A 17,488-nucleotide genomic window follows, 5' to 3' on the forward strand; every position below is an offset into this window, starting at 1 on the left:
TCTAAACTGAGTTGAAAGACAAGTAGGGATATTCAAGATAAAGGGATCAAACCAAACTCACAGCTTTTGATTCCGGCTCATAGCCAGAATCTGTTAATAATGTTGCGGGGTGCCTTTGGGTTGACTATGACTGCTAGCAAACCCATGAGCAGCAGATGGACTTGAAGTGGATGGAAATTGTGAGAGTGACAAGGGAAAAGACCACTAATAACAACACTTTATATTTAATACTTTGTGTGCTCAACAACATATTGTTGCTAGAGTTGGTCTGTATAATGGAAAATAACATGTCCAGTCCTCTGTCATCTTGGAGTTCTGGTGACTTAGTGAGTAAAAACTTGCACCAATCAAAAGACAGGAGATTGTAATCCAACAACTGCTCTTAAAAGCAAGAAGGACAGTGTCTTCCCATTTTATTTAGAGCCTCTGAAAACCTGCTGGAGGATCAGCTATGAGAACTCTGTAGCTGAGTGAATTGACGCCATTTTAATAATTCCTGGTGTGTCTGAATCCATCACGGCTTCTGTCACTTCCGAAAACATCCCTCCAAAACATGACTATAAGCAAAGGCTCTGTGCATTTACTGCTCAGAAAAGCTTGTGTCTCTCGCAGGCCTTTCGTGTTCCCCTTCTGCAGGGCTCTCTTCTCTTTAATCAATGGTTATCTTTCCTTCTGCAAAGTGATCTTTCTAGTCATTATTAAGACCCCATGTCCGTGATGGCCCTTAACTCCTCATTGCTGAGGAGGCCAACCTTAACTCCTTCAGTCCTTGGAAGGCCTGAGTATAGAGCACTTGTGACATTTTTAGGAAGAAACCTTCTGTGACCTGAGGGGGAAAAAAGATTTAGTGGAAGTCATGAGATAGGAAAATAGAGAAGTCTCCCTAGTTGACTCATGTGAGAAAATGCAAAAGGGAAGCACTTAAAGAATTTGATTTACGGATTCTCTGAGCCTGCAGAGAATGCTCATGAACTGTGATAAAGGAAGCACTTAGGTGCTAAGAGGGAGTGCCCCCACTGTGAGTGACTTTCAGGAGGAATCTATGTTTAAAGGAAAGGCCATTATTGGTCATGTACTAGACTCTTCTTATGGCTCAGTCTGTAGAGAGATTTGCTGCTAACACCAGGGCTTCACCTCTGCAGTGGTTCAAAACCATCAGTCCCTCCTGGTGAGCAAGATGAGCAATCTCCTCGCATGCAATTTACAGACTCAGAAATCCAATGGGGCTCAGCTATGAGTGGGCTTCAACTCAATTCCAATGAGAAACTGAGATAGAGTCAGAGAGACATACTGACCATAAAAAACCACCAAACTTTAGGCTCACATTCAAAATGGAGGAAAGAGAATGGCAGCAGTGAACATCGCTGAGCAGTGTGAGCATCTCAAATTTCTGAAATGTGTAAAACAGAGGAACATGTCTTTTGTGATCTATGAGTTGCTAACTTGAAGTTCTGGAAATCCAGGCTCGAAATTCAGGAAAGATTGGGGTGTAGAAGGATGACTGAGACAGAACTGATGCCTTTAAATTGTGTTGGCCAGGAATACAGAATATCCTATGTGTAAGGGTTCGAGAGAACAAAGAATATGGGGATGAGGGTCCAAGGAACAAGTGGGGAAACTGAAAGAACTAGGGCCACCAAGAACTGCAGCAACAGCAACAAAAGCCATGGGCTTACTCTTCCCTCCTCGCTCCATAGTTTTGCCTTTGGAACTGGGGGCACCATGACCTTGGGGAAGGGCAGTGACTGCCATGACCTCAAAGGACATCTGTGATCATTATGGAAGAGGGTTGCCTCTCCTCATCAATCAGAAAAAAACCCAGTAATTGGAAAGGCAAGAAAGTTAAGATTAAAAAGAAGACCCCACAAGTATTGGAACTCTGCCCCATCTGATGATCCTTCTCACTCAAAAGAGGGGACCAACTGCCTGACTTTTAGGCAGCAGTGTACTGTGCTTGGCTGTTTGTATTTCTTTCTTTCACTAAAAAACCCGATATTTTTTGTTTTTGTGTGTTCTGTCTGTGGCAACTTTCTCCAGAGAGAATCTGCTAGTTTCTCGAAGGCATTAGATGCTGGGCATCTTCTTCATTGGTACTAGAACTTAACACTGTGGGCTGCTAAAAGATCAAACAAGTCGATTTTGGAGGAAGTGCAGCCAGGGTGCTCCTTAAGGCATGGATGGTGAACCCCATCTCACATACCTTGGGGCCAGTCCCTGGAAAAAGACATCAGGCTAGAAAAGGTGGAGGGCCAGAGAAAGAAGGGGGAACCCTCAACGAGATGGACTCACAGTGACTGTGATAGCAGGCTGGAGCATGCCAGCGATTGTGAGGATGGTGCAGGATAGGACAAAGGTCCCCTCTGTTGTCCAAGAAGCTGGACTGCAATCTTGAAGCATGTAGTTCAAATCCACCAGCTGCTCCATGGGAAACGGCTGACAATCTCCTCCCCCCGTATGATTAAGTGCTCTGGAAACCCACTGGAGGGTCAGCTATCGGTTGGTTCTTACTTGACTGTACACAACAACAAAAGGGTAACGATAACCACAACATGGATTGAATTATGTCCTCACAAAAGGTGTGTTAATATCCTAACTTCCACATTTGTGGATGCAATCCCTTTTGGGAATAGGGTGATTTTTTTTCTTTTTATTTTGTTAATGAGGCCACTTCAGTGCGTGGTAATGTTTTAAATATACTTAATTTTTGAAATATAAAAATAGATAAGGCCCAGAGAAGCTAGCACTGACGAAGGGAGAAATGTATACCATTTGGAAATTACAAAGGCATCAGGAAATGATTCTGCAGAAAGAAAAGGTTCTTCGAACAGAGGACAAATGTTGTTTGTGCTGCTCATAGACCCTCTATGACAGGGTAGAGCATCTCATGGGGCCTTTGAGGCTGTGTTTTCTAGGGGAAGAGAGAAGATTATCAGGGCCTCCTTCCATGGAGCAGGTAGGTAGGTTCCAACCAATGACCCTTTGCAGAGGAACTCTTTAACTGTTCGTCCTTATCTAGCCAGCAGTGGTAATGGGCAGGCGGGCGGCTACTGACAATCTATGTATGAAGAGACAGAGAGGAAAAGAAAAGAATCACAAAGAAAAACCTTTTGCATATTTAAACAGAACTGACCACTGGTCCAGTTTCCCCTTGCCTGCCTCGCATGCATTCATTTAATGCGTAATCTGGCAAGACGATGGGCGAGCACAACGTAAAATAGGGTTTACTGAGCTCGGTTAATGTAGACATCGACAGATTATTGTTGTTGTAGGGCACCACAACTGAAACCGAGCCACAGCTAACCCTCCCTCAGATTTTCAGAGACAGCAAATTGCAGGGGAGGAGACTGCTCACCATTCTCAGGCAAAGCAGGTACTGCTCACCTTCGTGTTGGCAATGCGATTCTTTACCACTAAGCCACCAGAGTGTGACCTTAATTTCTAAATGGGGAAACTAAGGAGAGAACTGAAGCAACTTGCCTACACTGAGTCCACTGGCCTGCAGTGGAGGAAGGGGGATTTGAACACGCGGCCCGTACCGCGGAGCTCACGCTCCAGGGCTCCTGGCTGCCCTCTGCACTGAAAGAGGCTGCGTCGCTCGAGTTCCGCCTGCGTCAGTGTCACCAGCAACTGTAAGGGTGAGAGGGTAACAGCACCCGGGGTTGAGAGAGGCCAGGGTACTGTGCGTACCCGCGAGCTCACAGGGTAAACAGGGCGGACCTGACTTTCTCCCCTGTGTGTCCTTCTGAGCTTGCGCGGCGAGAAGAGAGGCTACCCACAACAAACATGGCGGCCGCGCGCGCCCTGCCCACAGTGTTCCCGCTCCTCGCCACTCGGTCTCCCTGGTGACGCCGCCCGCGGCTTCAGGGCCGGCTTCGGCCCTAGTGTCGGCAAGCAGTGCGCCTTTCCCTCCGCCCCCGCCTCGTTTTGCGACAGTTGCCGCCAGAGTCACGGCAGTTGAGGCTGGTGTCAGCTGATTTACTGCAGCGGCGGCCGCGGTGGCGGTGGTGGAGGCATCGCCTGCAACGGCATCTTCCAGGCTCCGCGGGGACACGGCGAGCGGTGGCAGTCCCGACCCTTTCCCACCCGGAGCCTCCCATCCTGCATCCTCTTTGGATACGCTCTCCACTTTGTCCTCGTTCGCTGGGGCGCCCACGGACGGACAGACGGACAACATCCCGGCAGGAGATGAGGCTGTGACAGGTCAAGGAGCTTCCAGTTTTGTTTTTTTTTTGTTTCTCCCAGGGGATCCCCTGCGTAGGGCGTGTCTGCATCGCGGGGGTCAGGGGTCAAGGGTCAACAGCCTCGCTGGTGCAGGGGCGCTGACAGCTATCACAGTGCTGCTCTCGCCAGCTCTGTTGGGAGCCTTGCCTGCAGGTCCAGACCCACCACTGGGCGTCTGTGCCAGCTGGGAAGGTTGGGGGTCCTGCAAGGCATTTAGGACTCATTTGCCTAGTGAGTGGCATTTGCTTCCGGCGACAGTGACTTTGATCTTGCGACAGTACCTTGTGTTAAATGGAGATTAGGTGGGTAGAGGGTGGTTACTGACAGTGCATTTGGTAATGCAGGCAGGACGTGCTGGTGGGGCGCACACGGCCTTTCCTTACCTGTTGGTGTTACTCTTCGTTTTTCCTTGCCTGAGGTGGATGGTTACTGCCTGCCCGCACTGCCCGCATTTGCTAGGGTTTCATCTTTGAGATGTCACCTACTAGCTCTCTTCCTTTTGCCATGGAACATGGCCTGAAGGGACACTGCTACTCCTTTTCACTTACTAATTGGTCCCAGCGTTCTGGAACTATTTGTATGGAGCCTGCACTACCCTGCCTTTGATTCAGAAATTGTGCTTTATTTGTTTCTTTGGCTTGCTCTGTCCATTCTAAGGTCTTAGGTGCAATTTGCTGATTCTTATTGACAACTTGGAAAAAAGACATCATGCTGGTAAATCATGGCTCTGGAAAGACAGGCTGGGAAAGGTAGAAGGTCAGGGAAACAAATGAAGTTCCTCAACAAGATGGATTGGCACAGTGACCTTAACAGTGAGTTTGAGCGTGGCAGAGATCATAAGGATGACACAGGATAGGGCAAGGTTCATCTGTAGCTCATAGCATCACTATGCGCTCTAGTTGATTTGATGGCACCCAACAACAACTCTTGGCAACAGACCACGGTAGCAACATAATCTGAGACTGTAGCAGCTACATTTGCATCAAAGGCAGAATTGATAGTATTCCTGCTGATTTTAGACTCTAATCAGTGACAGGGCTACAGCGCCCTTTCATGTAACATTTGCCATGAGACAAAGTAAAGATAAAACGTAACTTTTTGTTATGTTTATCTCTTAGAACTTTATGATCAAGATTGCAGAAGTATAAGATGGCAAGATTTGCCTGTTTGAGAAATTGAGTTATTGAGATTTTCTTTACAGAAAGAATCTCTTTTATATCTACTTCTTGCCTTGTAAACAAACTTATGATACTATGTATCTTCAAGTGAAAATTGCATGTTGAATACGTTTGTATCATTATGAAGAGTACAAATCTGCGTGATTTCTCCCAAGATGACAGACCTTAGTTATTTCAAATGAGTAATATGGTTCAATATAAGTAGATCGTAAATGCATCATTTTTAATGTCAATTAGAGATTATTGTAAAGATAGTACATTTTTGGTATTTCTTTGTTATCGTGATGCTCCCAATTCCTCTACTTAACAGCCAAGCTTTCTGTTTTCTTATTGCTACTTACGTCTAGATGTGAAGAGATCGTGGTAATGGATGAATCTGGATTGACATGGTGACTGCCACGATGGGTTCTTCACGTGTCAAGAAATGTGAGGATGGCACAGGATAGTTCAGGATTCAGATCTGTTGTTCACAGGGTCACTAGGGGTCATACTTGACAGGGTGGCACCTCACAACACAATGATGACAACAACAGTGGATGAATCAAAGGGCTTGGCCTTGTTTCTTAAGTGTCACTCTGGGAATTTCCCATGTAGCAGTTCCCTTTTATTTTGTCTTGAATATCAATTTGTTTTTAAAATTAAAGGTTATTTGCATAAGAGGTTTAGCTTTGAAAATTGAAAAAGGATCTCGCTGGTTGTGTGCCCTTGTAATGAGCAGGTAGTGTGACATCATGTTTAGTGGTGTGCCCGGTGTTAGGTATGCATCATTAATATTTGTTTTAGGAACTGAGTTCTTCCCACTCAAGTCAGTGATTATCAGGCAGTCCAGAACTTCTCTAATCTGCCCCCTCCCCCTCATTTATTCCCTTTTTTTACCAATAAACATGCTGTCCTTTTGCTCATCAAACTATGTGTGATTTTTCTCATGTTTCTGATGTGTAGCCTTCTGTTTGTACATTATTAGATTTGTACTTATTTGGATGCCCACACTTTTAATTTTTGGAAATGATTTCATGCTATGTGTCTAATTATAAATTCCTTTTTCTCCATATTATAATTTTAAATTATTTTCCTCCTTTGTGATATGAGTGAAAGTTTACAAATAAGTTTAATTTTTATCCAACTATTCATACTTAACATTAATTTACATTGATTAATGTTAATTTTATAAGTGTTACCTTTAGCTTCCTACCACCATTATTGTTGCTGTTGTTGATTGCCGTCGAGTTGAGCCTGATTCATAGCAGCACTATGACCGAAAAGCCTGAAACCTTTCTATGTTGTTCTTGTTGTTGTTAAGTGCCGTCGAGTTGCAGGCGACTCATAGCGAGCGACCCTATGAAGGAGAGTCCTCGATGCTTGGGTACCTTTCATCCTCTCTCCAGGTTCATAGGGTTTCCAGAGGCAAGCTATTATGGAAGTGGATGCCACTCCTCCTTCTAAGAAGCCTTTCTATAACTATCATCATTTATCAAAGTTCATAGAGTTTCCAGAGGCACGTTGTTTAGGAAGTGGATGTCACTCCTGTTTCCAAACCTAACTTAAACTGGGAACTCCACCAAATACTGTCCACCATGAGTAACTGTTACAGTATTTGACACCCCAGTAGCACAAGATTCAGCATCACAGCAACCCCAGGTTACCTCAGTATAACATATTGACTGAAGAATGCTGTACCACTTAGAATGTTTCTCCAAAATACAGTAACAACCAACTTTTAAATAAAATGGCCCTCCCCAAGATCTTGTTTACTCTAAACATGAGGCTTAAATAAAAACCAACCAATATAGTATGTTTTTGTTGTTATGTGCCATTGAGTCACCTGTGATATATAGTGACCCTATGTACAGTAGCACTGAAACCTTCTCTGTCCTGAGCTGGTCTCACTAATTCCGACACACCAACCCCCGTTGCCCCAGATACTCGATCAATGCATCTCATCTGGGGTCTTCCTCTCCTGTGCTGTCTGTCCCTCTATCCTTCTTAGCATAATGTTATTCTCCAAGGACCAGTCTCTCCTGGCCATGTGCCCAAAATATGTGAGACGGAACTTCAAAATCCTAGCCTCTGAGGAGAGACTTTGTTTCACCCTCTGCAAGACAGATTGATTTGTTTTCTTGACAGCCCATGGTATGTTCAAGACTCTTCTCCAGCACAACTCAAAGGCATCTGTTCTTCTGTCATTCTTAGTCATTGTCCAGCTCTCTGAAGCATAACAAATAATTGAGAAGACCATGCCTGGATTAGGCGTACCTTTATCTCTAGACTGATACCGTTGCTTTTCAGCACTCTGGAGAGGTCCATTACAGCAGATTTTTCCTGATGCAATTCGTCTTTTGATATCCTCACTGCTAGTGTTAGGAGTGTTGATTGTGGATCCGAGCAAGCTGTAATTGCTAACAACCTCAATCTCTTCACTGTGTATCCTGGTGCTGCCAATAGACCCAGTGGTGAGAGTCTTTGTCTTCTTGATGTTGAGCTTCAATCCATATTAAAGACTTTCAGTCCACCTTCTGCAGCAAGCACTTCAGGTCTTCAGTTTCAGCAAACAAGGCTGTATATTGTAGGTTGTTGATGAGTCTTCCTCCAATCTTGATGCCACACTCATAAAGCTCTGCTTCCATGGACAATCCTATGATTTTAGATGATTCCTTCCTTTCTTCCTTCCCTCCCTCCTTCTCTTCTCCTCTTCTCTCCTCTCCTCTTCTCTTCTCTTCTCTTCTCTTCTCTTCTCTTCTCTTCTCTTCTCTTCTCTCCTTCCCTCCCCTCCCCTCTCCCCCTCTCCTCTTCTCTTCCCTCTCCCCCCTACACACACACACACACACACACACATATACACACACACATACGTGCAGATGTCCATTGTGATCCGGTCTGACTCACAGCTGACTCTTCCAGTGGGTTTTCAGAGACTCTAGTCACTTAAGAGGAGAATGCCTTTTCTCCCCCATGGAGCTGCTGTTGGGCTTTGAACCACTTGCCTTTGGATTGGCAGTGCATCTCCTTACCCACTTGGCCACCAGAGCTCCCTCACATACACAGAGGAATGTGACTTCTACATCATGAGTTTTTGAAGAACTGCAGAATTGTGGTCTGTATAACAAGTTGAAATGAATTTTTTTGGAAAAGGATATTATCATGCTTGGAAATGTGGAGAGTCAGTGAAAGAGAAGACTCCCCACCAAGATGCATTGACACAGTGACTGCAGCAGTGGGCTCTAGTGTGTCAGAGATGAGGAAGATGGTGCAGGAGAGGCCAGAAGTCAGGTCTCTTATTGATAAAGCTACTAGGAGTTCTACTGCACTCGACAGCACCTAACAACAGCAGTCCCATGTGCACTTCAGGAAGGTTTCTCTAGCCTTGTATCACCACTAGTTCTTAGTTTTAGCCAGCTAGTAATTTCCCTAGACCTGTAGAAACATACAACATCAAACACACACACACATACACACACACATATGCAGATGTCCATTGTGATCCAGTCTGATTCACAGCTGACTCTTCCAGTGGGTAGTACACCTCTTTTTAAGTTGCAATTCATTGATCAGTAATGATTTGGGACATTTCTTCCTGTGCATTTTCTCTTTTGAGTTTTGTCTTTTGTAAAGTTGCTTCTCCAACACCTTTAATCACTTTAACCATTTTAATTTGGAGTGTCAGACTTTTGCTTGGTGATTTGCAGAAATTCCTTGTGCTTGCTAGATCCTAGGTTCTAAAAATTTTAAAACACAGATTTGCTCTTAATCTGTCATTTATCTTTTATAATGTCTTGTATTGAAAAGATATCCTCAATCTTTATAAATTAAAATGTAAGGTTTTTTTTTTCTCTTAACATTTTGTTTAAGAAGCTTTTCTCTAATCCTATGACACAGAGTTGCTTTCTTGTATTATGTACACTATTAACTTTATAGTTTTCCACTAAACATAGGCCGTTATTTCACCTATGTTGTATCTTATTGTATGTCATGAAGTTGAGGTCTGATTTCTAATTTTCCATGTATTCTACCAGTTTCTCCAGTGCCAATCTTTTCTTTCCCACAAATGAGTGGCACTACATTTATTATCCTTTAATTTCTCATTTGTATGCCAAGTATTGTATTTTATTCCTTTGTCTGTTCTTGGTCTAATACGATGCTATTCTATACCTCTGCCTTTTAAATATTTTTTTACCCAATTCTTCCCACTTCCTTTAAAATATTTTGAAATAAAGATTCACAGAAATTAACAATAGTACAGAAAGGTCTAGTTTCTCCTAATGGTTACATTTTATACAATTTCACCCACTGGGGGTATTTTATACTTATCTACCAAACCAGAAGCTTGAAATTGATACAATGTTTCCTAAGCCATTGTTCATAGATGTAGATTTTTGTAGCCAGCATAGTAATAAAGACTCAACCTGCTCTATTCAGATAAAGATCTCCAGCCAATTCTTCATTCCTGTATGGTTTTATAATTTTGAGAACATTATGCAAGTGGAATCATACTGTAATTCATCAGAATTGTCAGACAGGACAGTTGGCTTTGTTTTGGGTTTGTTTTTTTGTGCGGTTTGAGTGAAAGTATAAAACATACTGGTCTTCATACAAACGTAATTACACTTTGAACCCTTTTTCCTTATAATTATAGTTTCCTTTGGTCTTTCAGTCCTGCTGTCTTCTGTCTGCCGGGCTTTATCTTTGTGCACATGTTCTTCCTTTGTCCTTACATTGTTGGTTTTTCCAAGGAGTGTGTGCTTTCAAGGTGTTACTGGTCACCTTGCTTTGGCTGAAGTAGATAACTATTGAGATTCATCCAAATAATTGCGTGTAGCAATAGTTACTTTTGTTTTTATTACTGTGTCTTATTCCATGGTATGTAATTTACTACAGGTTTAATGTTGAAGCACCTTTAACTCTGTCCAGTTTTTTTTTGTGTGTGTGTGTTTTTTTTTTTTTACTATTATCAATAAAGCTGCTATGAACATTCTTACACAGTTTGGGGTTTGTGTGTATGTATGTGTATATAAATTTTCATTATTTTTTTTCTGGGCTATAAGCCCAGGAATGTGATTGCTGGTTGGCATGATAAATGTATGTTTAGTTTTTGAAGAAACTGCTAAACTGTTTTCCATAGTAACTGTGTACCATTTCATGCTCCCACCAGCAGTGTTTCAAACTCAGACTCTCAATTCCAGCCACTGTGTAGAGCCCACTTGTAACCAACCCTCAGGTGGGTTTTTGGAGGCTGTAAGATCACAGAAGGTGATTGGCACACCTTTCTTCCACAGAGCACAGAGCTGCTGGTGGATTCAGATTGAGAGAGAGAGAGATGGAGGGCCTTTGGGTTGGGAGCACAGCTTCCCTGGACTATGGCACTGGAGTGCCCTAGCAATCGCAGGAGAATGATTTTCTCGGAATTCTCACCAGCATTCTACTATTTTGCATTGTACTGTTTTTATGCTGTTAGTTGAAGGAACCCTGATTGTTCAGTGGTTATATGTTAAACTGGTAACAAAATTGTTCCTGGTTCAAAACCACCTACCAGTTCCATGGGTAGGGACTTGTTGATGTGTTCCCAGCTGTCGCACCCCTATGGGCCAATTCACATGGAGTAAAGCTGAGTTGAAATCACCTAGATTGTCCATAACAACAGTAGATGCATACAAGCCATTTCTGGTTCCCTGATGGCTGTTGGGGTGGTTGTGTGCGTTGAGTTGACTCTGACACGTCGTGATTCCGTAGGGCAGGCTAGAACTGTCACACAGAGTTTCTGAGGCAGAATTTTTCAGGGGCAGGTCATCAAGTTGTTTCTATGAACCAGTAGGTGAATTTGAACTTTTCTTTTACCAGCTAAGTGCTGAACCCTTGTGACACAGTAGCCCTTTCTCCAATGGCCGATACTGTGAAATGTGTGATAGGACAACTTCTCATTTTTTCTTTGCCCATTTTCAAAATTATTGTAGTTATTTGTGGATGTCAACTTAAAATTTAAATTTGATATGTGTGGTTCATTTGCTTTTATTTTTTTTTCTCATCTGGTATTTATATATATGCACCCTCACAAGCATAATGTCCCTCTCCCAAGGACTGGTCAGTCCCTTCTTGCAAGATGTCCAAAGTATGTCAGATGAACCTTCAGAATATATAGATTATATTTTAAATATAGTAAATATTTTTAAATAAAACTAGGCCTTCACTCCCCAAATATGTTTGTAATGTTTGATAAAATACCAATGTTTTTGAAGGAGGGATGTGGTAGTGACCATGACATAATGGAAGAATTAAATGTTGGTATACTGGTCAGTTCAGAACGGATAAAATTTATCACATGCGCAGAGTTATTCTGGAGACTCTCTTGGACTAGAACATTGCTAGAAATGCATAATTTTCCATCCACCAGTTCCTAGTGAGACTTGCAGTTGTAATTTATGTGTGTTCCCTTACAGCAGATATTTCACTAGCGTTTGGCACGTTCCTGTTTCTCTCTGAATGTTGATGGTTAATATATGTCAGTGATCAGCAGATGGGTAGAGTAAGCCAGATACCTTCTGTTCTAGCATTAAATGCTGACTTCTTTTACTGTCGTCCTTAAAGGCTCTTCTGGTTTCCCCTTTAAACATTTCCATCTTTGTCTTTTTGAGTTTTATTAGACAGAGATTGAAATTCTGAAATGTGTCAGCGATCAGCGGATGGATAGTGTGAACTTTCTTTTGTAACATTAAAGGGTTATTTGTTTTTCTGTCTTCCTTAAAGACTCTTCTTTTATCCTCTCCCTCCCCCAAACATTTTAAGTACAAACAATAAAAACAACCTTTAGTGGGAAGAAAACGTCACACTAATAAAGTGACATTTTACTCAGTTTGATAGCCATTTTTCAGTGAATGTAGGAGCAATTAGTTGAAGTGGTCCATGCCAGCTTTGTGCTCTTAACGTACCATTAAGTCAAAACTGAGCCAGGGCTGACCTTCCAGCGGGTTTTCAGAGGCAGTTAATTGCATGGGAGGAGATTGTCCATCCTTCTCCCACAGAGCAGCTGGAGGATTTGAACCGTGTGCTTTCAGGTTTGCAGCGCAGTTTATTATCACTAGGCCACCAGAGCCTCATAATATTGAAGGTGTGTTTTGGCATATAATCCTCATAGATAGACCAGAAGATGCTAGAATATCGGCAAAAACCTGCAGCTATAGTTCAAACAATGAGAATATTAAGTATTTTATTAAAGTTATCTATATTGTTGATGTTGTAGAAAAGTTGATAAGCAGCTTTCCTGTGATACCCAGAGCACATAAAAGAAAAATATACTTTCACTTGAACCAAGATAAAACAGATTCATTTGCTCATTTATTCTCTAGGCTTCTGTGTCCTCCTGGGATTCTCGGCACTGGGAATATCACAGAGAACAAGCCAAGCAGAGTCTCCACCTTCAGGGAGCCTGCATGCTCCATGGAGGGGGAGAGGCAGGAAAAAGAAGTAAATAAAGCAGATAGTGTTTACATGATGTGTTGGAATGAGGCAAATCTGCTCTTCTGGTTGTCTTTAGAGTGCTAAAGAGTGAAGATGTCCTTTGAAAGGCTGAGGGGCATGTGACTGGAGCCCTGGTGGTTTCGGTTGCTCCCTATGCCTCTGAAAGTTGGACGATGAATAGGGAAGAGCAAAGAACGATTGATGCCTTTGGATTGTGGTGTTGACAAAGAATATCAAATATCCTGTGATTGCCAAAGGGAAAAGCAGTCTGTCTTGGAGGAAATGCACCCAGGGTGCTTCTTAGAGGCCAGGATGGTGGCACTCCTGAAGGAGGCGTAGGATATGAAAGACAACGTTCTGATCTGTTGTGTATCAGTTCACAAGGAGTTCCATCTGATCTGATGGCAGGCTAAGCTGTTCGCTAGTACTCGGGAATAATTGAGTACACCACTGTTTGACTGGTGGTGGCTGTTGCAATTGAGGATGGTCAGGAAAGGCCTCATTGAGAAAGTGACATTTTAACTGAGACAGAAATGGAGGAGGAAGTGTGCCCAAAGGAGGTTTGGGGGTCCTTGCTCCGAGGTGAGAACCTGCTGAGTGTCATTGAGCCAATGGAGAGAATAAGCCCAAGAGCGGATAAAAGGCCCTGCTTACACATGGTGAACAGTGACTGAGGGGTGGGCCTTGACTCTGAGGAGAATGGGAAGCCATGGGAAGATTCGAGTGATGTGTGACACGATACAGTTTCTTTTTTAATAGCAACACTCTGCATGCCGTGTTAAGTCTCTAAAGGAGTGAGGGTGGGGCGCTCTGGTGATTCAGGATGAGGTGGTTACAGTGAGAGTGTTAAGCAGTCTTTAGATTCTACGTATACTTTCAAGGTATAATGTTGTTGTGTTGTATGTGCCATCGAGTCACCCACGACTCATAGTGCAACCCTGTAGCCCTGAACCCTGCTCTATCCTGCACCAGTCTCAATGGCTCTGACACACCTAATCCCATTGCCTGTACTGTGTCAATCCATTTTGCCCAAGGTCTTCCTCTCTTGCACTGTCCCTTCCAAGTATGATGGCCTTCTCTAAAGACTGGTCCCGCCTCACTTGCCTAGAGTATATGAAATGGAGCTTCAAAATCCTACCCTCTAAGGAGAAACTTGGTTTCATCCCCTCCAAGGCAGACCTGTTTGTTCACCCGGAGATCCATAGTATATTCAATACTTTTCTCCTGCACCACAACTCAAGCACATCAGTTCTTTTTTTGTCATCCTTAGTCATTGTCAAGGTGTAATTGATGGGATTTATTGATGAGTTGGAATATGAATAGATATGTGTGTGTGTGTGTGTGTGTGTGTGTGTGTGTGTGAAAGAGAGAGAGAGAGAGAATGAATATATGTATGTGTGTGTAATCACAAAGGATCCTAGGGTTTTGGCCTGTGTAGCTGAAGGACGGACTTGCCTTTAAGTGATCTGGAGAGGACTGTGGAAGGAGTGGCTTTGGGGAAGAAGACCTCTGGACGTGCCACATTTGAGAAGCTTGTTAGATATTCAGATGGGGATGTTGAGTAGGTAGCTAGCTATGTGAGCTTGGCATTGGTATTTAGATGATATTTAAAGCTGTGAAACTTGACGTGAGCATTGAGGGAGAAAGTGAGAAGTCCAAGGATGAGATGCGGATACGCCAACATTTGAAGATCAAAAAATGGAGAAGAATGAACAAAGGAGATGAGGGAAATGTAGCCAGAGAGGTAGACGAAAAATTAAATAAGTGTTAAAGACTTGGAAGTTCAGTAAAGAAACGGTTCAAGGAAGAAGAGGTGTAAACTGAGTCAAATGCTGTGATTGGCTTAAAAAAGACAAAAACTCGGATCAGACTTTGGATTTAGGAAAATCACTGGGACCTTGTCAAGAAGCATTTTTATGACACATGGAGCAAATGTAGTCTTTAAGGGAAGCTATAATGTTAGAAATTCTAACTTGGAGATGTTCAGTAGTTTCCACAGTGTTCATAGCTGTAACGTGGGAGGGCTGGGGTCTTCCCTTGTCAGTTTAACCCTTATCCCTTCTCGTATATTCAACATACTTTACTAATTCAATTTAGAAAAGTGTGTTTGTTTTCCTTGTTAGCTGCCATCAAGTTGACCCCTAGTCATGGTGTCTTTCTGGGTAGTGTAATTCATTTCATGTAAAATTAGGCATATCGGTGCTCAGGGTAGGGGTTTTGATGGTCAAGTGTGGGAAAGAAGGTATGTTTGAGGACATAGGTGAGATTAGAAGTTTGTTGGAGGAGAAAACTGAAGTTGGTTCTTCCAGCTGGCCTGTGTTTTCTTTAGAGGGTGAGTGCTGGGTGGACATAGTTTGTTTTCTGCTTAATAATTCCTGACATTGAGGCTGACTGATGACAAAGACAACATAAGAGGAAGAGTTCAGACATCCTAATAGCAGCTGCAGAAATTTGAAACATGATTCATATGCCTCCAAATCCATGAATCACTTTTAAAATTGTGATTTATTTTTGACCAGATAGCTCTGCAGTTCTTAAAAACCCAACTCTAGTGCTCTCAGGCTGTTACAACAATAAGAAAGAAGTGTGGTTTCCTATTGCCATCTGCTCATCCCACACGTCCTTTGGAAACACAAGTACCAGTATTTCCTTAAGTCCCAAGCACCAAGTTCATTGCTGCGATGTTTCTACAAGTAAGAAAATGCAATCTTGTGAGTCACTAAGTGTCCAGATTGTTCTGCCTTTCACAGGTCTTTCATCCCAGGAAGCCTTTGTTGTGAGGAAGCAGCTCAGTGATTTCTTCAGTGAGTTTTATGACTTAGCTGTTTTACTGCATTGTATAAACAAATTCTTAATTGCTTGCTTCATGTTTTTTTCCCCAAGTTGGCAAAGATGTAGTATAGGAAAAAAACTCAAGTTCTTATTGATCACTTTCTGCATCATATCATCCAGTGCGCTTGACTAGGACACGATCTTCGGGCATGAACTTGACCAGGACACACTCTTCTAACAGAGGATGCGGGAATGATGTTGAGTGCATCTTCCAAACTTTTTTTTCTTGTTACAATTGCATTAAAGGCAAATGAGTTTAGCTATTTAATATTTAGTCTATGGTTCTATTTTCTGCACTAGTAGGTGGCCAGCTGAATTTACCTCAGTTTCATGTGTGCTTGTTCTAGTGAGAATTAGAATTTGTTTTTATTGTAAGACTCAGGAGACCTGTTCCGTGGGGTACAGGAAGTACACAGACCAAGGAGGTACTGTCTCTCCTGTGAAGGCTCCTGGGCTCTTAGGGAAGAAATGCATGTTGGGTTTTACACTGAAACATTGGAAGAGCGATGTGGAAGAATTTGCATGCTTTTGATGTTAGAATATTTATATATAGTCTTCATGGGTTTATAGTTTTTAGAAATGTGATATGTCATTATTACATTGACTAGTGTGGCACAGAATGGTCTTACCAGGATATTATGCCATACTTTATGGGTAGTTTCAAATGGAAAAATGAAGATTAAGAAAAAAAACCCAAAAGACCAAAACGAGCTAAAAACCTTATACGATTACTGAGGAAGTATCTGTGGTCAGCCCCTTAATCAAGTGGTCAGACCTGGCATCACTGAGAGTATGACACTAGTTTCTATGATGATGCAAGGTGAACTGTCCAGTGTCCCCTAGGAAATATTTTTGTCAAATACTTCAACCTAATCAGGACATTTGGTCTTAGATTATTTAAAAAAAAAAGCAGAAACAAAGTAATTAGTAAAAAGAAATGAAACAGATTAAAAATGTGGAGCATCCTCTAAACATCTGGCTCATTTTCTTTTTTTTAAAAAAAGCTGATAAAAAAAGGAGGAAATTAACGAAACCTAACCAAATACAATAGATAAAGCTCAAACATGTTGTTTACTGGTGTATAAAATGCAGCTGTAAAAGACAGTGTCTAGGAATGTGAAGGCATTTGAATATCCACTAGGTTGTAGGTGCTATTACCGAATTCTTTTGCTATTGCATTATTTTAGAAATGGTGTCTGTGATAACTGAAGGAAAATGGCCTCACTTTGAAGGCCTGTATCGTGAAGTATTTAGGTGTGGTTGTGGTGTTGTTAGGTCTCATTGAGTGGACTGTGGCTCCTGCGGCCATCTCAGCAGCAGATCTGACCCTTCCCCTGTCCTGTGTGTCCAGTCCGTCACTTGGTGTGAGTGGTCATCATCTGTGTAAGTTATTTTCAAATGATTCAGCCACAGTGTATGCGCATGTACACAAAACATAAATGGATACACACATCTTGATGGCAAAAGTGACAGTGTATCTTAAGTTTTTATATATGAAAAAGGTTTTCGGTCTGTGTATATTAAAATTTTTCATAATAAAGTGGTGAAGGGAATCATGAGAAGAAAAGTAAGTTTCATCTTAATTACTTTTAAAAACACAAATGATGAAAATTGTTGAAATCTAATGAATACAGGGAAAAAGGTCTTCCTTTGCCCCTTGAATTGTTTGTAGGCAAATTATCTGAAGTTCCAACCTAACAGTTATAAAAGTGGTAAGAGCAGAATAAAGGGTTTCTATTTCTTATTACATGTTTTCCAGTAAGAATCAACTCACAGCTGACCTTCCAGCACGTTTTCAGGGGCTGCACGTC

This window comes from Elephantulus edwardii, unplaced genomic scaffold, assembly GCF_000299155.1.
Source record: "Elephantulus edwardii isolate Elephantulus edwardi_28Jun2011 unplaced genomic scaffold, EleEdw1.0 scaffold00103, whole genome shotgun sequence".
NCBI classification, from domain to species: Eukaryota; Metazoa; Chordata; class Mammalia; order Macroscelidea; family Macroscelididae; genus Elephantulus; species Elephantulus edwardii.